Source organism: Falco cherrug, chromosome 2 (assembly GCF_023634085.1).
Source record: "Falco cherrug isolate bFalChe1 chromosome 2, bFalChe1.pri, whole genome shotgun sequence".
Taxonomy (NCBI): Eukaryota; Metazoa; Chordata; class Aves; order Falconiformes; family Falconidae; genus Falco; species Falco cherrug.
In genome coordinates, this window is record NC_073698.1 from 23,594,827 (window position 1) to 23,618,546 (window position 23,720).

Genomic DNA, 23,720 nt, shown 5'->3' on the forward strand with positions numbered 1-23,720 from the left:
GTCTATTGAATGAAAACTCCCTCTAACAATTGTATAAACAATGGAGATAAAGATGACTTCAAAGCAGACCATGAGACTTTTACTGGGGGAAATTATCAAACAAAAATAGACCTTTGCTTTTCTAATATCTTTTATTTCTGTCTGGTAGGTATAGTACACATAGAAAGTATGAATTCTAATCCAATGTACTACATATCTAAGCTAAATCTGGTTACTTCTTGAGATGACAATATTTGAAGGTAGTCTTTCATGCTTGGGAAGGCATAACTTTGTTGGCTGGGAAATGACTGTGACATGGATCCTGGTAAATTTGTGTTGTAGTGGCATGAGGTTGCGTTCAGTCATGAGCACTAACAATGCATGCTGAAGCCTCTGGGAGGTCAGCAATGATTTTTTCACCTGGGGGGAAAAAAAGACAGCAATGCTGGCAGGTTGTGGGGCAGTATTTTTCTACCTGGCTAGGGGCATTGGCTCTTTGATTGCCCACCAGTAACAGGCTGACAGTGGTCCCAAAGCCTCAAATGACTCAATAAGATGGAGATGGGACAGTGTAGGTTCCAGAGGGAGGCTGACTGTATGGGGTACTGCCAAACCTTGGAGGGAGTGAGAGGGGCCACAGGCTGCCTCCTCCCAGCAAACCCCCAAGCAGGCTGGCTGGGTGCATGCCTGGCTTTTGCCTAGCAAGGGGTAACCTCAGATGGGCGAAATAGAACCAGAGTTCTGAGCCTGCTTTTTCTGTGATGACCAGGTGATGATGGTCAAAATCTTCTTTTGTGGTCTTACACTGCCCCCAGTTTTCCAGCAGGCTCACGGTTGATTTTCCCTGCGCATCAGTAGCGTGTGCCAGCCTGCTGTGTCCTGCTGGCTGACCACGGGGAGGAACAAGAAAAACTGTCCACATAGCCTAGCGCAGGCATCTCCTGGGGCCAGGTATGATCTGGTCCTCAAGTAACAAAACACAGCCTGGCTGGAGAAGTTCTGATGGCAACATGGTGTAGTCATTGCTCTTTCCTTTAGGGGGACTTGGGCCTGGTCTGACCTGGAGTCAGAAAGGTCTGGCAAGAGCAGCCAGCACTGGGGAGGGGGTCAGGACCCCAGCAAAGCCTGGGGCCATGGCTGTAGCATGCAACACTATACATGGTGAGGAGGCACCCAAAGGGTGGTGTTCCTGTGGTAACCAGACTGAGAGCAGAAAGCAGGTGAGAGCAAAGAGAAAGCAAACTCTGGTCACTGGCAAAGATATTACCACAATCCCAATCCTCAGTGTAGGAAATCGTATACACCATGTCTGTTTCCCTTTCCAACCCAGGCTGTGTGGCCAATAGAGACTGGTGGGGCTCAGAAGGGTGAAGCAGGCATCATCATGGCATGATCCCTGGCTTTCAAGGGACTCTTCATACATGCAGATGCCTCTGGGGACAGTGCTATGTGATAGGAACTGAGTGGTCACAGGAGCTTGGGAAGGAATCTCGTCATTTACCCAAGTCAAAAGCTGTTTCTCTGACAACAGTCACATTCAGTCATAGGTGATGTGGTTTTGGGCTGTGAAATGGGTGATTGAACTGGTGTGTTCCTGTCTTCTGGGTGGCACGTGCCTCCTGGTTATAATCCTGCAGCAGTCAGGCAGCTAAACACTAAATGAGGGAAATCCTGTGTTTATGGGTTTACAAGTGGCATGTGATGCTCCGGCACTCTCTTGCCCCACAGGAAAGAAGGGAGGGCAATGCACATCTTCTTTTTGAGGACAGCATTGGCAGGACACAGTCCTGGGTGGTGTGAAGGATGTATGAAAATGCCTTTTATGTATTTCCCATATACAAACGACTTCTGATCTAAAAGCAGTTAAACTGTTTTCTGCCCTCCTGTTACTGGGGCTGTAAGTCTTGTAACTCAGCCAGTGAGGCTAAAGGTGTGTGGCTGCTGCGGGGGGGGGGCCGGGGTGGGTTTGCTATTCAGACCCTCTCGAATGTTCCTGTGTACAGCTCTCCCACTGCCATTCACTGATCAAGGTCGAAGGCTGGATCCTGGGTTTGGAACTTGGCTGCAGAGCTGGAAGAGCACAGGTAGCAGTGAGAAATACAGATGAATCCTTCCTAGTATTCTTAATTTTCTTAATATTCTTAATTCATAATTAAAATTCTTAATATGCCCGTGGATTTCCCAGTTTGGTTGAGGACTCTGTAGTGCTTGGATGATGGTTATGGAAAGAACTAAATCAATATTCTAAGTAATTTCTTATAGCTTTCTCCAAAAGGTCACATAAGGTATGTTATTTCATTGTTAGTGAAACAAGTAGTCAATACCTGTTAACACATCCTCTTCCTTTTTGGGCTGGCATGTCACTGGACTTCACGGTAAGGCCTGTGAGAAGCAGCTTGAAGGTTTTGATTCCTAGTGGCTAGAAGGATTGGAAAGCAAAGGCCATCAGCTGGAAAAGAGCTCTGGAAATTTTTGAAATTCATTTTCTCTGTGATGAGTGTTAGAGATGTTCAGCTTCTGAAAGGGAAAGTTGCACCAGAAGTACATGTCAAATAGAGCAAGAAATGTAGGAGGCTATTTTGCAATTTGAGCACTTGCTGTGAACCTGAGAGAATAGTTTCCTGGCCCATTCCAGGGTTACCTGCAAGAATGGTGTTTTCAAACCCCTGTGTTTTGTTTCAAATAGACAGGACTAAATAACATGTGTTTGGCAGAGGTAATGGGACTTTCACCTCTCTTCTGCTGATCTTAGAGCACTGTGTGGGAAGGTGATGGGTATATGAGAGCGTAACCCTGCTTGAGAGATTTGCATGAAGTTAGCGTGTTAGTCACAGCTGTAGCTGATGGGAGGCTTTCTGACACACCACAGAAATACTGTTCTGATGGCATCACTTCAAAAAACATTTCCTAAGGAACAGGTCAAAGTGGATTACATGGGAAGTTATGGGTCAAGAGTTTGATACCATGGCTCTGTATTTATGCAAACAGCTAGTGAGATGCTTCAAAGAGGGATAGACTTCTGCTGCTTTCAGCTAAAAATCAGAAATTCAGGGAAGAGACTTGATAATATTTTAAGTCATCCAGTAATTTAACACTGGATTACAGTTGAAATCCCATAGAAATACTGAAGACACTTTGTACTGTATCAGATGGATTAGGCGTGATTCACTTACTGTGTTAAATTGCAGAGGGATTAATAATGTCTAGGTCATTGTTTCCTAAGCTTATAAATTTAAAGACCAGAGGGGACCACATGAATATCTCTTCTTACTGCCTGCTCAGTGCAGGTCAGAGAAATGCAGGATATATCGCTAGTAGTCCTTTATTTTTTCTTTATTTAGCATATCTGCCTGAAAGAGACCAAGGTGGTGTTTTAAAGGGTACCAGCAGCAATCAGTCCATCATGGTGCAGGCAAATTGTTTCAGTAAATAACGAGCCTTGCCTTTTGAGGCAGTCTGTAGCTTTTTTCAAACTTCCAAATGTTGTACCTCCATTTTTTTTCCTGCTGGACTGACAAGGAATCTGTTATCTGAATGCTGGTTCTCCATTTAGTTAGCCACTTCGAAATTCATTTACTATGAGCAGTGTTGATGTAGTATGGTTAATCTTTTAATTCAGGATTTTATGTATAGCATGACTTTAAATCGCTACACAGTGTGAAATTAGGACTAGAAATACAGCCTGTCAGCACACTACCATTATCAAATAATGATGTAACTTCATACAAATGATCAGATTTACATGATCAGGCCTATTTTCCATACAGCTGTGTTGATTGATGTTAATTGTGCTACTGTCTTTCAATGCCTTATTGATTGTGTCCCATGATAACCTTTCCCTGGTGTTGCTTATGATGTCAGTCTAACAGTTCCATAGCTGCTTAGGTTATCCCACTTAACCCTTTAAAATACTGCCTTGGTATTAACTCTTCCCAGTCACCAGGAACTTCTAGTGTTCCTTTTGTTAAAAGCAGTCTCTGAATCAAAAGTTACTGGTTCATCTGCCTTACACTCTTGAAAGCAGGGTTTTAACTGAGAGGCTATTTAAAGCGCTCTCCAGTTACTGGTGGCATTGGAGGTATGTCATTATCACTTTAAGATGTGAATATAGCATCTCGCGTCTTTCTGAATGTAGAGTAGAAGTAGTTGTCAAATAAGTTTGTATATTTCTGAATTGTTTGATAATTTTTGTCTGAACTGACCAGTTATTGAAGTCATTGCTTGGCATTCGCTATTCTTGTTCCATTTAGGGAGAAGCTCCTATTGTCATAACCTCACCATAGCTTTTTGAATGTTTTTTTTTTCTCGTCACTTGCTTGTGTTTCTACAATGTTGATTTGTATTAATTGCTATCAGTGTCTTTTTCCCCCCCATCTGTTATGTGCTGTGGGTTTGTTTTACAGGTTTGTTTGCTGCTGCTGTCACTCTCCTTAGCCAGGATTCTTCCACCAAAAAAGCTTCCTTTCATGGCTGTAGCACAGCAATTTTTTTTTTAATTTTTTTTAGCATGTAATAAAGCATTCTTTAGCAGGTCCTTTTTATATTTTTGTGTGTGGATATTTCCTCCTGCTCAGTTTTGCACATGACTTGTTTTTAGGTTTGAGAAATTGTCCTAAAATATCTGAACAAGTAAATAAGATATTGGTTAAGATTACATATTATTTTCCAGTTGTTAAAGGAATTGGAGCCTTTGCCTGTAGTGAATCATAATTTTCTAATTAAATGGTTCATCTGTATCCAATAGGAGTCCAATATAGCATCAGCTAGAGTTACTGTTGCTACTCTTTTGTATTAAGCCATGTCTAGAGCTTGCAGACTTTCTGAAGTCTTACTAGTAAATTGGTTCTTCCAGAACAGGTTCTCTGCTAGAATAAAGCTCAATGTGACAATATTTTTCATAAATTCAAGAATATGTGCTTGATTGCTTCATTCCATTCCCTTGCACCATTTGATGGATCTCTAGTAGACCTCACCCTCTGTCTCAGCTTGTCATTTCCCATTCTGCTTTTCTCTTTGCATGTGCAGTGTCCATGGCTTTATCTTCTGCCTACCCTGTTTCTCTTAAGTGCAGTGCTTTTTAGTCTTGATTTTTATCATGTGTTTTTTGTCTGTTACGTTCTTAACCTTTAATAGAATTGAGCTTCCTTTTGAAAAAGGCAATTGTATTTTCTATTGAAATTGAGCCCAGTCCTTGCCATCGTAAGCAAGCTTTCAGGGGAACAAATTGTTTGCCCTCTTTCAAAAAGAAGTTATTCAAATATCAGCAGTATGGTGAAAGCATTGCTTTCTATTTCTAGCTCTGCAATACATGTATCAAGGTTTTTTTGACAATTCATGTTGACATGGAGAGGCTCTTGTTTTTTGGTCAGACCACTCCAGTTGGCAGCTCCCAGGCCATGTGGCCTTTTGCAAGCCTGTGGTCGCTGCACTGCTGTGCAGACAAGGTAAACATCATGAGATGGAGTTCATGCTGCAGTTGGCTCTGGAAAGCAGCAGAGACAGAAGGAAAGGACAGTAGCTGAGGTCAAAAGCTGATGCACTTTTTCTTCTCTCATGCTGTGTGAAAGTCTTAGAAGTTTAGCCTTAAGAAATGGCTGTTACTGAGATAACCGGGTAAATTTTTGTTAGCAAAACCAGCATGCACCTAGAAATCAGCTTCTCACTATTTGAAGCAAGTGACTTGTCAACAGGTGGGCTTGCTCTGTCACCAGGACTGACTGCACATCTAGCCTTGGTGAGGGTTTGTAAGGAGCTGTATAGGCAGAAGATGGTTCGCATGAAGTGGTTACATCCAAGTGCCTGAGACCCACTTCTTTCAGTATTACACTGTGCTTGGCACAAAGCATTTTGGCAGCTAAGCATCTTGGGTAGAGAACCTGCAGAATGATTTACTGGATGTATTCCGATGTGTTATGGAAGCCTTACTTGTCAATGGTAAGGCTGCATCTCAGATACTGTGTTCAGTGTTGGGCCCCTCGCTGCAGAAGGGACATCGAGGGGCTGGAGCGTGTCCAGGGAAGGGCGAAGGGGCTGGGGCACAAGTCTGATGAGGAGCAGCTGAGGGAGCTGGGGGTGTTCAGCCTGGAGAGGAGGAGGCTGAGGGGAGACCTTATCGCTCTCTGCAGCTGCCTGAAGGGAGGGGGTAGGCAGGTGGGGTCGGTCTCTTCTCCCAGGTAAAAAGGGACAGGACAAGAGGAAACAGCCTCAAGTTGTGCCAGGGGAGGTTTAGATTGGATATTAGGAAAAATGTCTTCACAGAAAGGGTGGTGAAGCATTGGAACAGGCTGCCCAGGGAGGTGGTGGAATCATCATCCCTGGAGGTATTCAAAAGTCTTGGTGCTTAGGGACATGGTTTAGCAGTGGACTTGGCAAACCCAGCACTGCCATTGGACTTGATGATCTTCAAAGTCTTTTCCAACCTAAATGACTCTATTATTCTATGACTCTTAAGTTACTGGTTACATCTGTAACCATTGTAATATCTGTACAATACTGTGGTTACATCTATAACCACATCATTATTGAATTGTTTCTAAGAAGCAGCATCCCATCTGGAATTGAGTCCACAGAGCAGGAATCGGCTTGTAAATGCTTTGGGACAAGAACGCTGTTTTAATTCAGCATTGTGTGGCTTAGTATAGGGGATGCTACTCCAGGCATCCTTTCGGTACAAGGTATTAATCAAATAAAATGAACGATATAAACAAGGACTAAGAAATGATTTGTTTGCAATGACAGGATAGCAAGAACTTCATAAGCTCCTGTTTTAGCCTGCTTAAATAAAGTTACTTGCAAAGAATCTTCTGATATGTTAATTGTATTATTCATACTGTTTTTCTGAATTTCAAAACAAAGTGTGACCTTGATTTCAAAGTAAAAGTGCATGAAAGCCTGCTGTGCTTATTTTTCATAATTAATCATTTATAAGCCAATTTTATGGCAAAACAGATAAACGGGATGTCAGAATATTTGTTTGTAAATACTTTGCTTCAAGATGGTAGCACAATTTGGGTCTTAGCTTTAAGGTAATCCAGTATTTCTTTCAGTTTCACTGTAGGATGAAAGCACAGCATGCAATACATACTGCAGTTAAGGTCTACATGGATATACTGTAACTGAAATACACACTTTGTTCTGTTATTGTAGTGCCTGCTAAAACAGAAGAAAAATCTTCCTCCTTTCTGTAGTGGCCATGGGGAGTGCACTTTTTCCCAGCATCCCTATCAGCCACATGTGTGCAGCTCAGCTTGCATGAGACACTTAACTTAGTAAGCATCAACAGTTTCAGGGATGCAGTGAAACAAATACCAAAAAGCCTTGTTCAAAGTGGCTGCTGCTCAAACCAAGAAATGCCAGTAACCTCTCCTCTGAATGTCATGGGGGTCCTGAGCCTGCCTTGGAGGCTGAGGCCAGTGCTTTTCAGAAGGTGGGCTTTTCCTCCCTTCAGAAGAGAAGACAAGCTTATACAACTGTGTTTGCGTCTCCAAAGGGGAGTACACGCATTGGTGGTGGCCCTTGTTTGGCACCACAGTTAAGTGTGTGGTGAGGTGGGTTAGGCTTGGGGGCAGGGCAGCCTCCCATCCTCACCCCAGGGAGAGGTGAGGGAGGTGCCACAGCAAGTCCCACACCCTCCATGGGGCTGTTGCCAGGGTGGGTGGATGGATGGTGGCACAGGGCTGTGACCTTGGGCTTTGCCGTGCCTGCGCAGGCAGCCCAAGGCTGTGGGGATGCTGGGGGATGCGCTCGGAGGTGCAGGAGAGGTACCAGCACGGGGGTGCGTTTTTACATCCAGTGGGGCTGGGGCTCCCGCTCAGCCAGGGCTGCTGTTACAAGAACCTTCGTCAGGACAACCAGAAAGCCACACTGAAACTAAATGGATAGAGCCATTTGACTAATAACAAATGCCCGTGAACGTCACATATGGGTAACTTTGCATAATGAAGTTAGCAGCTGATATGTGTATTATAAGTGCTTTTTGAATAGGATTTATTGAATTCCACTATAACCTGTCACAGGACAGCATTATTTTAGAGCTGATTTCAGTTGTCTCTCTACCTCTAGATTAACAAGTCCTGGCATTTAGTATCTGTTACCTAATGCAATACAAGGCATATTTTTTGCCATTAGGCTGCAGTGCATAAGCTAGTTAATAGTTTGAGTCTTATAGCTCTTCCTCCTAAGCTGGCAAGTGGTAGAGGATATAGCTCTGTGAGAAAACAATTTAAACTTTCTCAGTGAACCAGTTTTGAGAAGACTTCTTCTCAAATGCAGAGTTTCACACTGAAGCAGTGTGATTAAAAGCCTATGGGGGAATCAAGCATGAGGATGGTTTTAAGGAAGATCAAGGGACTGAATGCAATTTTTCCCCCTCAAATTATAATTAAAGAAACAGCACCCTCATTAGCATAATACACTAAATGATAAAAAGAATTGGACAGATGCCTAATCTTGAAATGCTGCTTAATTTACAAGTACATATTTTAAAAAGAAAGCAATCGAGGTTTGTTCTTTCTAGCTGCCTGCCTGCCTCATCAAAACTGCTGCTTATATAACTTACTGTCTCAGAGGAAAAAAAAGTAACACAGAAAAGTAGATATGTACTCTAGGGCAGCATCCATACAATGTCTGTTGCACACGTATAGATACTAGAACATTCACAATACTTCAGGTCTTCTGAGATTGGGTGTGTACCAGACAAAATTACACATTTGAGCAGAAACTCTCAACTGGGGCCATATGCAGCCCCAAAGGAGTCCAAAGGCAGCTACTGTAAAAATGAAACACTAATTTTCTGTTGATTCTCGACTCTTAATTATCTAGAAGGTGACCATTCTGAATTTCTTATGAGCACCTGTTGAGCCACAGAGAAATGTATTTGAGAGTCTCATTAGTTTTTGAGAAGAATTTCTGAATTCTTGCTAACAGCAAAAATGACTTTCTGGTTTTAATGAAACTGTGAATGAAATGTGGCAAGGAGAAATAGGTGGCATTCACACTGATGCCTCCGTGCCTTACCTATGTTCTGTTTTCTCTTCTTGTCCAATATAAGCTGCAATGGTGCATTTACTCTGTTTCACTTTAAATAGCTCTGTTCTTCTACCCTTATGTCTATGGACTCCCAAGGGATTCTGAAGTGAACCAAAATCTTGTGAAGTCTCAGAATTATGTTGCCACCTGCAAATGTTGATAGGCTCATCAGACTGTGTTTACAGTGCTGAACAAGAGCCGGGAATGTGGCAGGGAGCGAGTTGCTTGCACTGCTTGGTGCACCCTGCTCTTGCCAAGGGTTGTTCTGTACTACCCAGCTCAGCGTCCCTGCTGGGCCCCATGCAGTGCCTGCGCAACATGGAATTATTACTCTGTGCATTTTTAGCATTCAACGCTTGCAAAATATGGGAGCACCGGAGTACTTTTTATAGTGTGAAACTGAGGCTATGTGCAGTGGGCATACAGGGTCAGCAAGAAGGCATGTTGGGTGCTACCAATTGCTGGGCTAGTGGTGGGAAACTGTTGGTGGGGGTGTGGGAGCCAGCCTTGCTTTGGTCCTGTCCATGCTGCTGCTGAGGGGGGTTCCTGGTGTGAATGGTCCCCCAGACCACACTGGGGTATTGCCAGGCTGTTTAAAAAAGACTTACCTTAATGAAATGACAGTCTGTTCTTTGTCTAGTACAGCTAGGGTGTGTGTCTCTGGAGGACTGGAGTGGGAATTACACTTTTAATAAGGTTAAGCATATTGAGGAGAAAATGTTTTTTTAGGAGTGAAAATGATTTCTCAGTGGGAGCTGACACTTGAATTATTCCACTTACAGTCCTAGTGCAAGGTAGGGGCTGGCTGCAAATCGATGTCAGATTTTCTAGTTGGAAGTAAACCTCCTTTTCTCCAATCCTAAAGCTTCTCTTCAGATGGAGAGCTAGTAACCACTACTTCGTGAAGAGGCTCTGGCAGCCAGAGAGCTGAGGGGTAGGCTGGAGTAACAAGTGCCTACCAAAGCAGTATCCTGCCCCTTCGAAGCCTACATACTTTGGTAAGTACAAATCCCAATTTAACGTCATTTAAGGAAAAATCTCTAGCTGATGAGTAACTTGACAAGGACAAAGTCAGAAGACCTTCCAGCTCTCTGCTAGGTGACTGCTACCAGTGATAGTGTTAGTTCTGTTGCAGGCTGTGTTTGTGTTTGGCATTAAGACTGTTAAGAAACAAGGTGGATGTTTTAATGCGTTAGAGTAAATATTAATACTGCTCAGATGATGTTATGGCAGGTAACTCGTTCAGTTTCCCCCTTAACCTCTGAAGTAGTTTGGAGTCAAAGACCCGCCTGTTTGATTTTTCTGGTGTCTTAACACATCAAGATGAACCTGATCCCTTTATAGCCTGCTAATCTTGTGTATATGCTGAAGTAGTAACCATGGAGCTGATGAGTTCTGATACATAAAAGGCAGCACTATTGATCTTGCTGACAGAAGTTCAAAGCCCTATGTGAAAATACATGATAGTTCTGGAGAATGCATAAGTTGAGCGGTATGTGCTAGGGTGTGCATTTTTGAGGCCATGCTGTATCTCATGCAGATCTGTAGTCTCCACAAGTGAGTTATTAACACTAAAACATGAGCACCCTTACTGTTAGCTGGTCTGCATGTTGGTAGCACTTCAGCTATTCAAAATCCAGCACTGCAGTCTGTAGGGCTCCGCAGACTCTCTCTGTGTGTACCCCTGTTCTCTGCTTACTGTGCCTGAGGCTGCTGAGTTGGGCACATGGCGTGGGATGGAGGGTGACCCTTCCTCATCCAGTTCTAGGACTTTGGGATCCACTGGGGTCCTTTGCTGGCTTTGCATCTGGGTTTTGCTATCAGATGAGAAAGATGGGGACAGGGCAGCATGGAGGTGTGTTCCTCCACTGAGGTTGGGATGTAGTGGGAGTGTGCTCCCAGGCCTGGGGATTTGGGTCTTCCCAAAATTGCACATTTTCATCTAGTCTGTGTTCATGGGAGAGCTTGCTATGGTTTGTGCATGCCATAAAGGCCAAGTTTGAAACAGTCTTCCTCACCTTGTTTTTCTAGCAGATTTCAATGATATTCATTGCAGCCCTACTAATTTTTATTGTGGGTCTCCTGATATTTCATGATTTTTTTTTAAAAATATATTATAATTTTTTTTAACAATGAGGTTTTGAAGGAATGACACAATTTAATTGCAGTTTTTCGTTGGTATATTTGTTCTACTCATATTTGTTTTAATGAACTCCTACAGGTAAATAAATGTAGGCTCAGTTACTTTTCCTGTTGGAAGTAAATAGGATTGCAGTCTGGCATTTGTATTTTTCTAGCATTCACATAATTCCTGTCAGATTTCATCTGTTTACATTTGAGCTGTATTTACAGATTTGTCTGTGTTCCCCTGTTGGGATCTGTCACTACAATAGCTAGGATGTTTCCCCAGAAACATCAGCAGTGATCCTTCTTTTTCTCTCTTAAGGAGAAGGTTTTAATTTTTTAGTGCAATGTCTTCATTCTTATTACATCACGGAATACTGGGATACAACCCTGCATACTAATTATGACTTTCTGAGAAAGAAAAACAGGCCAGAACTTTATTGCCAGCCTCTTGTCCACCCAAATATTATTCTGGGTCTGAACAGTTATCACATACAAAGATGCCTGTGAAGGAGAGATTTGGGCTGCTTCTTGCTTAAGTGAATTTAACCCTTAAGGCAGGAAGAGGAGGTCTTCACTGACATAATAAACCATTAAAAAAAATATATATAGGAAGCTTGGAGCCTGTTCTCCATATTCTGATCTGCAAGAGCATTCTTCTTCTGTCAGCCCCTGATGCTGCTTAAAAATTTGTTCCTGCAAATTTCATGGGTTTATTAATTTGACTCACATTAAAATGCTGTTTCTATGGAGTCAGAAGTGTGCTTTGCATGCTGGTTCCATAAAAAGTAGAAGAAAAGTAAATACTTGTTCAACTTCTGAATATGAAAAGATCAAGTATATACTAAAAGCCTTTCTTTAAAAGTGAAGAAAAAAGTAGTCTTTTTCCTAAGTCCTCCTGAAGAATATATTTGTTAGATATGTCACTTAGGGTCTCCTTAACAGAGGAAGCTGTAGTACAAGTGTATAGCTGGCTTCAGAATGTGTATTTTTCTCAGCTTTCACTTGTAAGAGTAATATAAATACTTCATATATTTAGGGGTCTATGCTACTTCTAGATTAGAATATTTGAAACAGAACCTTCACAATTTTTGAAAAAAACCCCTACATTATTCTATTTTTGCTGTCAATACATGTTCCACTCTCACTATATTTCAAAGACTACTTTGCTAAAATTTCCTGGGCAATTGGCTTGGCATCTGCTAATTTAATTCCCGTGTAGTACTGTAATAGGATATAAATTAGAACTCTGGGGACTACTGATAATGTTCAGTGAAGATGAAACTTTGAAGGATATTAAAGGGATGGCTTTGTTTATACTGCAAGTGGTAATGGAGAGGTGGAGGAGAGTTTGGGGGAGTAGATGGTGAATAAGCTCTTTTCCCATACCAAACCTGACCCCAAATGTGAAGAATTTCCTTGCACAACATTTTTTTTACCTGTATCATATAAATGATTGAGAATAAGCTTGCTGTGATAATGAGTGAAAATGTGTTGATTGTCACTGTCTTCTGCACCCCAAAAGTCAGCAATGAGGTTTTTTTTTTCCCCTGAAGTGTTTCTCCTGGTATTCCTCAATTTACCCATTCCTTCACCCTCTCTACCTGTAAATTCCTGGCTTGACTCCCTTACCCTTCTTGGTTATTTTACTATCTGTAAAGATCTTATGGATATGTTGGTGTTTTGATTCCCCACTTTCCTTCACCTGGGAAAAAGGGGAGACTATGGTGAGGGTTAGGAAATGCCATATTGCCAAAAGGCTTATCTCCTAATCGGAAGAGAACAGATCACAAATGATAATGGACGATATATAGATTCATATTAAGATGCTTTGAAAACAATTTTTGTGCTCAACTGACCTGAAATTGTGTTTAGATGGTATCACAGCCGTTCAAGCCTGGATACAGGCAAGATGGAGAGGGAAAGCTTATCTATTGGTAAAGAAAGGAGAAAGAAAGAAGGAAATGGCTTTCAGAAAAACAACTCTGCTGTTTTTTTACCACTATTGAGGGGTCTCTTCAAACTTTGTCGTACTTGTCACATTTTCTTTCTCAACTTTTTCAGCTTTTTAGCTTGAAAAAATTAAATGTTCTTGGATTTATGTTCCTGCTGTTGACACTGCATTTCATGTGAAAAACATTTTATTTGGAAACATGCTGATGTTTTTGCCCAGCCATAGCTTATAAATCCATTTTCTCTTCCCCATCCCTGGCTGGGGAGTTTCTTTTTAGTTCCTGGCTGGGACTGGACCTGGTTTTACCACCTTTCACAGCTGCAGTTACTACTGCTAGGTCAGCTCTTTCCATGGCTACCTGTCTGCTCTCCTGCTGTGCCATTCCTGCATCTTAGCCCATCTGTGGTTCCTCTCTGTGAATGGCTCATCAGTATTGCAGGTATTTAGCTAACATAGATGTTCTCCTTTTCTGCGCACATTCTTCTGTGCAGAGGGCACAGTTGATTACTTGCTGCCCACAGCAGGGGGTTACCTGCACGTTACCCTGCTTCAAATCCTGTCACGCTTCCTGTAACATCCCATAGGTATTCAGTGCCTCACTTCTGGTACAACTGCTTTCCTGTCACAGCTGTGTACACCACTCTCCTGGCTGGTCTTCCCTCTGCACCACCTTCTGCGCCAGCCTCCTCTGCGGCTTCTCCTCCATGGCCAAGCCAGTTGAAGGTGCTTGCCCTCAGCCTTGAACACCCTTCATATCTTCACCCCATCCTTGGCCAGTTTGATGCTTTGCTCATCAGCTACTTGTTTGTGCCTTTCACAGCATGATTATGTTTGTGGTACCCTTTGCTGCTTTCATCTCCAGAGATTTTCAACTGGTGAAGCTGGGTGGGGATGCTGGTAAAAATAGTTTTGCTGTGTAGTAAGTTTTGTGCTTGATCAATAGTGATGGGTCAGTTCTAACCATGTTTTTTCTAATTCTGCAGAAAATCATTAGCAAGAAAGTTAGAAAAATTTCAGTTTTCTGCCCTTTGACACAAGCCTTTTTCTTTGTAATAACCATTTTATCTCAAAGTTGAACAATTTAAGTGAACTCTGTGGATTGACTTCAGCATTTTGGACTTCCATGATTAAGCATATCAGAACAGAATATTGGTCATGAATAAGCAAGAAAGCTACTTGGGGCTTGAATGTTTTCTCTCACTTTGCACTGAGGCTACTCCAGCAATTCTACCACAACGTTACACCTGAATTATATAGCTTTCAGTAACGGACACCTGATTTACTGGGGCAGAGACTTTTATTTGACACTTTGAAATGGTTTGTTTAATGTGCAATGGCTGAAAAGGGGTTTTAAAGTGCAAATTAATGATGCATAATGACATTCATCTATGAGAAGTAGGGCTTGTCAAGAGGCTTATTGGCTGCACTGACCATTTGGAAGAATCTGACCACGCTTCTGGTTCTGCCAGGGTTTGCTGGCTCTTGCCATCTATGTTGCATGTTTAGAGTTGGTTGTTGGACATCCTGCAACAACCAGACTTTTGGTTTAGATCCTCTAAAAGGTGTTGTCATGGGTATCTTATCTCCGTAAAGTCATCCTGTCTTCATCAGTGGGAACAAAAATGCTTCTCAGGTTTTACAGTCACTGCTTCAGAAGATACTTGCCTCCCCACCCCATGTTTTGCTTTTTCTTTTTGGCTTCAAAAGGCAGCATGAATTGACTGGGAATCCAGTTTCACATATTTACAAGTTCCGTTAAAATTTCGTTTCAGTGGGTTGAGGCTATTGGCTCTTCCTTAGTTCATTGCATTGAGAACACAATCTGCATCCTCAAGATTATAAAAACGTCAAGATTGTATTTCTAACACACCAAATTTTATTTCCTTTTTGTAAAGGTTGTTAAAGGAGTTTTGATTTTGCCTTAAGTTGCTAGCTTATAGCACTGCAAACTTCACTGAAGTAAAGGGTGCTCCTGCAGTAACAATCCAGCTGGTTTATGCCATGTTCTTGGAGTAGTTTTTTTGAACTGCTGGCATTACAAAAACTGCCATTGCTCCTTGATCCAAGGGAAGAATTAATTGCACTAATTCTGGAAAAAATGCACCTGTAAAAATCATTGGTAGGATGATAGCCTGAAGAAAATTCTGCAGTACGTAGAATTGATACTCCAGGAAGCTGGTCTGTTAGGTGTAAAGGTCTGCCAGAGGCAGAGCTGCCCTTTGTGGAATGTTTGTGGTCATTTACACATGATTGAGGATGTTACAAGGAAGATCCACTTCTGAGTTTCTCCTGAAGTGCACTAGAGTCATCCTTCTGAGCGGACATGTCACCTTTATTGCATGAGAGTGACTACAACCATATGAAAGGACAGAACAAGGCAGAGATTCCTCTTTGCCTTTAATTGCCTAAAGCTATAAATAGCTGCTCTTCACTAGAGAAGGTGGTCAGCCTCCGTTCTTAGTGCAAAAGTTGGGCCTTGCTGATTAGTCCGCAAGCCCTTTTCCAGACAGCATTTCCTTTATCCAGCCCCATAGTCAATAATGGAGCAGCCCAGTGTTCCTTTGTGAGAGCAATTAAGCGTATGCACTTCATCGAAGTAAGGTGGAAGAGTTTATGCAACCTTTTGTTGATATCGGTGATAAGCAGAGTCTTGAACGGTGTATACCTATGGTCCTTTTTGTAGTCAAGATATTCTGTTAGCATAGTGACTAACACCTCCCTTCAACTACATGAATACTTCATGTTTGCACAGCTCCAACTCTTTATTCATGCTTCTAACTTGCTCATTTAGCAGAGGGCTGCTGGCGTGGCTGGGCTCTGCAGATTGCAGGAGGGTGCTCTGAATGACACACGTAATTACACAGGCTTTGGCCCTGGCTGCTGGGAAATTGTGTAGAAATAACATCAAAAATATCTGGCTCACTAAAGCTGAAAAACACAGACCTGAACCACTTGCGCTGGTTAACTATTAGTGTCAGAGTGTCTTTGGGCATGATGTTAAGCCACAGTAGGTGTAGTGAGCAAAATGAAATCTATTAGCAAAGTTGCAGGTCTATCATAGCTTATTTAACATAATTGTGCAAGAGAATCCTTGGCAGCTTCAACTGTGTCTTAGGATAGTACTTATCACTTGTTTTCATACATAATTTAATGGAACAATCGGTACAGTATGACTGCAATATGGTTTAAAGTTAAGCGGAAATACAGAAGGGAAGGCATGAAACTGAGTTAGAGGAAACAGACTGGAGGAGAATAACTAGGTGAGAAGATTGGAAGGAAACTAAGGGGTAGGTAGGCAGAAATAAAACTTGGAGGGATGAGGAGCAAGTAAAATCCAGGAACCCGACTTTCAAAGAAGAAGGTGAAATGGTCTGGAGTATGTTAGAAACAGATGCTGCTCAACACAGGCTTTATCTCGGTGGTGTATGTTGTACACTCAGAAAAGGAGAGCTGGAAGATATCTTAAGTCATCATCTTCTATATTTCTCTTCCCCAGGGCAGGATCATGTGCACACTTTAAAATGTTGCTGACCCATTTTCCTGTGCACTGAAGAGAATGCATGGCACTCATTAATTGCACGGGTACTCTTTTAGACTGTCTCTGCTCAGGCATCTGGAAATATTTAATTGATACCAAGCATGACTGGAGGTTGAATCCAGGTACTAGAATAGTCCCCTCAATACAAGTAACTTGGTCAGTAGCCATGTACGTACATCACATACCAGTATTAGAATGGGAAAACCAGTTCTTCAGGAGGAAATCTCTCTGTGCTGCTGGGAATAGTGTAGTCAGCAGCAATATAGATGAACTGAAGTTGTTTGTGTTGAAGGACACTTAGCATCCACAGAATTGGCAATGGCAGGCAGCTGGAGAGAAGGACATCAGTAATTAGAGCCCCTCTCTCTATGTTTGGAAGTTTTGGTTCTCACCAAAGATCTTTTACTGGTGTGATTCATGACTTTTTTTTTCCAGGTCGATGAAAATCCCTATGCTTCTGTTTCCCTACTTGACCCATATTTGAATTGTTGGTCCTTGAAGCTGGAGCTAGAAAAAAACCACCCTCCTGTGCCTGTAAATATAAGAGCTTTTATGCAGAGTTACCAGTATTTATAAAGCTTTTCTTGTATACAGCATGTGCTATCATGTTCAAATAAGAATACCAGCAAAAATAAGGGTAGGAAGAATAAGCTGTTTCTGAACTGACTGGAATGCTTCCACTGTGTTCAGTCAATTTTAGAGAACTCGTTTGAGCACTGGGAGCTCTGCTGCTCCCTGCTTGCTAACACAAAAAAAATGGGACATTCACTGAAAGTCAAAGCTGACAAATCCAAATTGATTCAGGAAAAAAGTAAATACCTTTCACATAACAGATAGAACTGTAGCATTCATCAACTGTAACATGTACATGAAGTGATGTACACCCAAAATTAGTAGAATTTTAAAACGTGATGATTTTATGGGTTTCAGGACTTCAGAGTTATGGTCGTGATCACAAAAATAGCAGAAGAACTAGTGAAGCTTGGTTTCTCTTGGGTTTGTCTCATCAGTTCACTTTTTAGCTGTGTTATACCTAACCCTTAGGCAGCGGAGAAGCCATATGCAGGAGAGCCCTTAGTGATGCTGTAATTGCTGGGGAAGCATCAGTCACAGCGGCACCTTATTAGGCAACAGTCACCATGGGAGAGAAACCTTGATGAAGAGATGAATTTCTTGGTGTCTCATAAAAAACCCTTTATTTCACTTGCAGCTTTCCCATCGTTAAAGACAAACTTTCCCATGAAGACTATAACATGAAGTTAAAACTTAATTTACAGCCTTTTCTCAGCCTTTCTTTACAGAACTCTTTCTCTACTCCCGGTCACCAACTTTCACAAAATTTCTGGGAACTCAAGTCTTCCATCAGAGTTGCTTGAAACTGTCCAGGAAGTTAAAAAGAAGATAGGTTATGCATACAGGCTGTAGTTGTTTAGGCTGTACTTAGAGCTATATGATGTAAAACCTCACACAGAAGAGCTCAATCAGTCTTTAATGGCGGGATATGACATCATAGAATCATAGATGAGGGAATGTTTATTACTTGTATACTCTCTGCATTACTCTTACATCATCCTCTGAAGTATTTGGTTCATAGTGCTATTGGAGATAGGACGAAGAAGCCAAATGGGCTTCATCTCTGATCCAAGGGCAACTGCTGCAAAATACTATCAAATTCCTTTATAGGAAGGTGACCAAAACATGATACACCACAGTGATGAGCATCTGAATACAGTAAATGGCAGGTAGTGCTAATCCTAGTTGACAGCTTCCTCAGAAAAGCCAGAAATTAACGTGTATGGAGCAAGCAAGGAGCTCTTCTGGACCTCACAATGGCTGAAGCAGTCTTCTGTGGCAGTCTTTGAGCTCAAGGAGGACTTTCATCTCTAGGGCTTCAATGCAGTAGACCCTGCAAACACCAAAATAACAGATTTTTAAAAAAATATATATCCAACCTCCCCAAAAACTGTTCTGTGATTGCATGCTAAAGTACTCTATGGACAATTGGGATTTCACTTCCAGACAGTTGTTATTCTGTATTGGGAATTATATGTATTGATACTAGAGGAAAACTGATTCTGGTGGTCTTACCTTGTTGCATGTGTAGCTTGTGGTACACAATAATGGTTTTATTTACATATATATGATATTCATATTAGACAAGAGTTGGTTAAATATGCAAGTCTGTTTAGCTAATATGGTTATTTCTGAAGCAAATCAGTGATGATGTTTTTTTCAGAAGCTGTGACTAAAAAACCACAAAACTTTAAAATGTAGACGGTTACTTGGTTGCCATACAAGCTCTTGCTGGATAAAGGAAGCATTTTAGATTTTTTTTTTCTAGTGCTGTTGCATCTGTTCTTTTGAGCTGCTTGGGTTTATGGTGTTCCTCTTGTGTCTGATTTCATACTTAAATGGCTCTTGGGACTATCCATCCCTCTTTGGTTTGGTTAAAACAGGATTTGTATATAAACAGGGTTTGTATTTTTTTGGGGGGGGTGTGTGTGTTGTTGCTGCCTTGACTGATGAGGAGTGCTGGTGTATGTTACCAGTTTATTTCCTAGAGGAAAACTGGGTGTTGTCTCTGTTGCTGACCCAGTGGTCTTTGTGCAAGACTGAAGTTCATGATAGCTCAGGTGGAAAAGCATCCCTTGCATTAAAACTATATACTGGCAAATAAGCTGTACGTGTATTATTACCTACAAGGACATCCCCAGTTAGTTATCAAAAGTGTTTATTCCTGGTAGAATAAAGAGCTTAGACAGTTTTTTAACCTGGGGTGGTGGTGAGGAAGATCACAGATGTCCAAGGCAGGTTTTTATCTGTTAATTGGCAACCAAATCCTAGTAAAAGGATAAAACAGATATTTGAGGATTGTTTGCAAATAAAAATATTTAATTGAACAGGTTTTCAAAGCCAAAACAGGACAGAAAATTGTATTAAATGTATACCTTAAAAATTGGACTCCAGTTCACTTTTATTTCAACAAATTCAGATCTGAAATTTTAGATGCAGTATGTAGCAGGGAGGCATACTGTGGTGCTTTTTGGTGTTTTTTAACCATAAATAGCTTGTAATAACTTAAATTCAATTAAAAGAAGCCCATCTGTTACTGTTCTTGTTTTCTTACCCATCATTTAAATGGTAAATGTCAAACCGTAAATACTTCAGCTGCGTTCTCCCCTTTGACAAAGAAAACGTGCTGTTCACCTTACTGTGAAAGCTATGTAAAACACACACAGAGGTCTGAAATCATCATCTGCTTTATGCAAAATATTTATTTTCAACGAGCAGCCAAAAAATTTCCCACCTGGCTTCTAGTCACTTTTACCTGCTTTTCAAGCTTACTTCTCCATTGATTTGAAAGGAGTTAAGCCTAGCTGATGTGGATATTTAAAAAGGGGACAGTTTATACCCTGTAAATTTCTCAAACACAATTTAATGATCCACATGTACTTTCTGTTTAACAAGTTTGAAAAGCTTTAAGCAACAGTGAGTTGCTCCCAGTATGACTACCCAAGCAGTCATGCAGCATTGGTTCTTGTCTAACAAGACAACATAATCAGAAAAATGTGCAGTAATTTTTAGAAATCTTTTCTTTTCTGGAAAACAGCAAATAAATTTGCGTGAAGACTGTTCCTGGGCACAAATTGTTTAAAGCTAGCTACTGCTGTTGCAGTTGTTTGCATCAAACTTAAATTTCCCTTTATCTCTGCTGCCACTCAATAAGTTTTGTCTTTGAACCTAAGGTTTTTCTCTTTCAGCCCTATCTCAATAATTCTCAAAAGCCATTTATTTTAGGTTTTTGAGTTTTCCTATCATGACAAACATACTATTTTCACTGATTTTCCAGAGAAGCCGAGACAAAGGGGGATTAAAAAATAGTAGGTTTTGACTGAATAACCACAGCATTACAGTAAGGTACAGGTCTGTCTCTTAGCGAGGAGCACTGGCGAGAGGCTGTCTGCCTCACGGGGGAACTGCTGAAGTGGTCCCTGGTCCAAATTTGTCCCCTGCCAGCCAGCTTGCTCCTGGTGGCTTTCCAGGCCTGTTTTGGGACTTAGAGGTTTGGGAGGTGTTCCCATTAGACAGTCTGCATGCAGTCACCCATTTCAGTCCTAACTTGGAAGGTGGCCTCATCCCTGGAAAGCTACCTGGGCAGGTTTAATTTAATGGGATGGATGTAGCCTATGAGGTTTCCTCCAGCAACCTGAGCCAGTGCTGCTGGCAGCTGGTGGTCAAGACAGCAGCTTTCCTTCAATACCAATATGTGATCCTAAGTCTGTAGGTGCCTCTCCCCCAGGGCAATGTAGTGGTTGGTGATGTGGGAGGTGAAGAGTGGTGTGGTGGCAGGGTTCCTCTCTGCCTTGCCACTGCCACTGTGCTAGTGGCCCCTTGTCTCCTTGCTCTCAGGAATATCCCCCACATCATGCTGGGCATGTGAGCGTGGCTCAGCGGGTGAAGTAATGTACCGCAGGAGCAGCTCTGCAGCAGTTGCAATGGAGCAAATGATGAGGGAATTGGATATACATCAGAACATGACATTTTCAGGATCAATTAATAAAATGACATAAAATGGGGTTAGGTTTTGATTTACTTTTCATTTTTTGCAGTGTTTTTCTGAGCACTGAGTTTTCCATTTGTCTCATCATTCTTCTCCTTTCTTTCCTCATGACGGCTCTTTCTTCCCATGCCCGTTCCCTCCTCCTGTTGTGTTTCTACATTCCTGGCTGCCTGCCCATCTCATCATGAATTCTGCTTTATTGCTTAATTTCACGTGTCTGTGCCCCATTCCTGATCATCTGTGGTCTCTTCTGCAGTGCACACGTTGTCATCCCCTCATCACCCTTGCTCCCCTGCTGTGAAACCACAGTAGTGATTCTCATACCTCTCCCCTTTATTTCCCTCCATCGCTTTTTCCCCACGTTTTTTTCTCAGATTTGTGTAGGATTGCCCCCCTTCCCAGATGCCACCTCTAGCTGAGCTGAGGGTCCTTCCTCGTTTTAACTCTGTCCAAGCCATGGGGTTTCTCAGGGTTGTCCCATTGCACTGACAGCCACAGACCTTGGTTCCTGGGGACTGATACTGCACAGAGTAGAGGAGGTGTGGGTTAATTGTTCCTGCTCAAATGGCTTTAAAAAGCAGAATTTCTAATCCTTCTTGTTTCCCAGTGCTGGTACAGTCAGGTGAGACTTGTTTTCCAGTTTTAGAAGAAAATTAGACCTTGTTGCCATGCAGGGAGGGAGAGGGAAACAAAGGTTTATTAAGTGGTGGCAGCTGGGCAAAACTCTTACATTTAGCTATTTTGTATTTTTGCAGCAAAATTGCATAAGTGGCAGGACAGCTCTGTGCTTGTCTCCTTGTGGGCTGGTGAGAGCAGCAGGGAGAACTGTGTGAGGCTGCTTGTGGGGGAGAGGCAAGGTGGCTGCCCAGGTACTTTGTGTCAGTGCTCTGGCAGTATTTTCTGAGCCATAATTGCCGGATTTCCCAGCTGGTGCAGGGGGATCTGTGAGCAGTGGCTTCCTGGCAGGATTCTGGGAACAGCACCAAAACCCACGACAGGCAGCGAGCAGATTTTGTGCTCTGAGTCAGAAGTAGGCTGAGAAGATGCAGTCCTCAAAGCACCTACCAGAGATGGGGAAGGGGATCTGCATGAGAAGGATATTTCCAGCGTGAGGTTCAGAGCTCTGGGGGATCTTCTCCTGCCAGCATGCTTGGTGAGTCTGTGGGTCAGCTGCTGCTTTTGGTGCAATCACGGGAGAAGGGAGATTGCTGCCTTTCACCACCACTTCCCCGAGTCAGCTCATCCTTCTAGCTATTTCTGTCTGTGCTTATCTATAGCATCATCCCCCTTGCGCCTGTGTACCTGCCAAGCATTCCAAACAGGCACTGCTGTGGCAGCCTCCTTCTTCCTCTCCAGCCTGGAAGATAAATGACTGGATTGCTTTTTTTTAATTGTTTCCCTGCATCGAGAATTTACGGTGGGAAAGCTAAGCTGGAGAAATGCTTTCAGGAGTGGGTGGCCAGGTTGGCAGCTCCTTGCTTGTTCTTAGCCCCTAGGGAGGTCCTGCAGCCTGGCTCTTGGTGGGCTCGCTCCCTGCCCTGTGTATCGGCACTGTCTTTGAAAGTGATGTTTTTTCCGAGTGAGATGTGGTCTTGGGTAGCAAGAGCCAAGGTTTGGATGCGAGAGAGAAGACCTGGATCTGACTTGCTTGCAAGGGGACCCAGAACAGAAAGCTGAGTGCTTGGGTGAGTTCACAGCAGCCGGCTTGTCCAATGTACTCTTCTTTATCATAGACTGAGTTATTAAGTGTAAAAAAATAACAGTATCAAAAATCTTAACATCTATATCCTATCTATATAATATATGCTGTCTGTATTCTATGTGCATTGTTTTGTTTTGTTTGGGCTCTGAAGTAGATCGCTTTCTGCATTTAGTACATCTCACCATGGTGTGTGACTTTATTCCCAGCTGGGAATCTCAGTGATTGCATCTGGAGTCATGCAAACACAGGCAGACACGCAGAACTTGCATCGTGATTTTGAGTCTCTGTTACAGCACTGGTTTGGGTCAGTAAACTTCACTCAGATTGGAAAACTGGAATTAAAACATGTCTTCTGCCACTTCAGTGTATGACTTCAGGGGCACTCAAAGCGTAGATTATTTGTAACATACTGCTTCTGATCCTTAAAATACCAGGTGTAGACATAGAGGCATATGGTTTCAAAGCACCTTCCCCACAGTTACTTTATTGGAGAGGTGGGAAAAGAGACTGAATAATCAGAATTCTTTCTTTAAATAGTCAGGTTCTAAACACAGGTTTTTCTGTCTTGTTTTGTTTTTTAATAACTAAACTATATTTCAGTGTCAGGGCTCCCCAGATATTTTCTTCTATCCTTTCACTGACTGAAACTGTCATTGTAACATTTGAAATAAGACTAGGATTCAGATATCCTGTATCGATATTTCCTTGTCAAATCTGTAACTTGCATATGGATTTTCATGGCAATATGTACAGTGGAAGTTGTTTTGATAAACAAGAAACATTGCCGTATGTGTGGGGTATCTAAATATAATGTTTCTTTCAGTGTTTGTAAAAT

At 42.1% G+C, this 23,720-nt stretch overlaps 1 protein-coding gene across 1 annotated transcript in view; it reads left to right on the forward strand.

The window, feature by feature from the left end:
- MTUS2 (microtubule associated scaffold protein 2) overlaps positions 1-23,720 on the forward strand; it is a 318,965-nt gene that overhangs the window by 8,641 nt on the left and 286,604 nt on the right. The window lies entirely within an intron of this gene.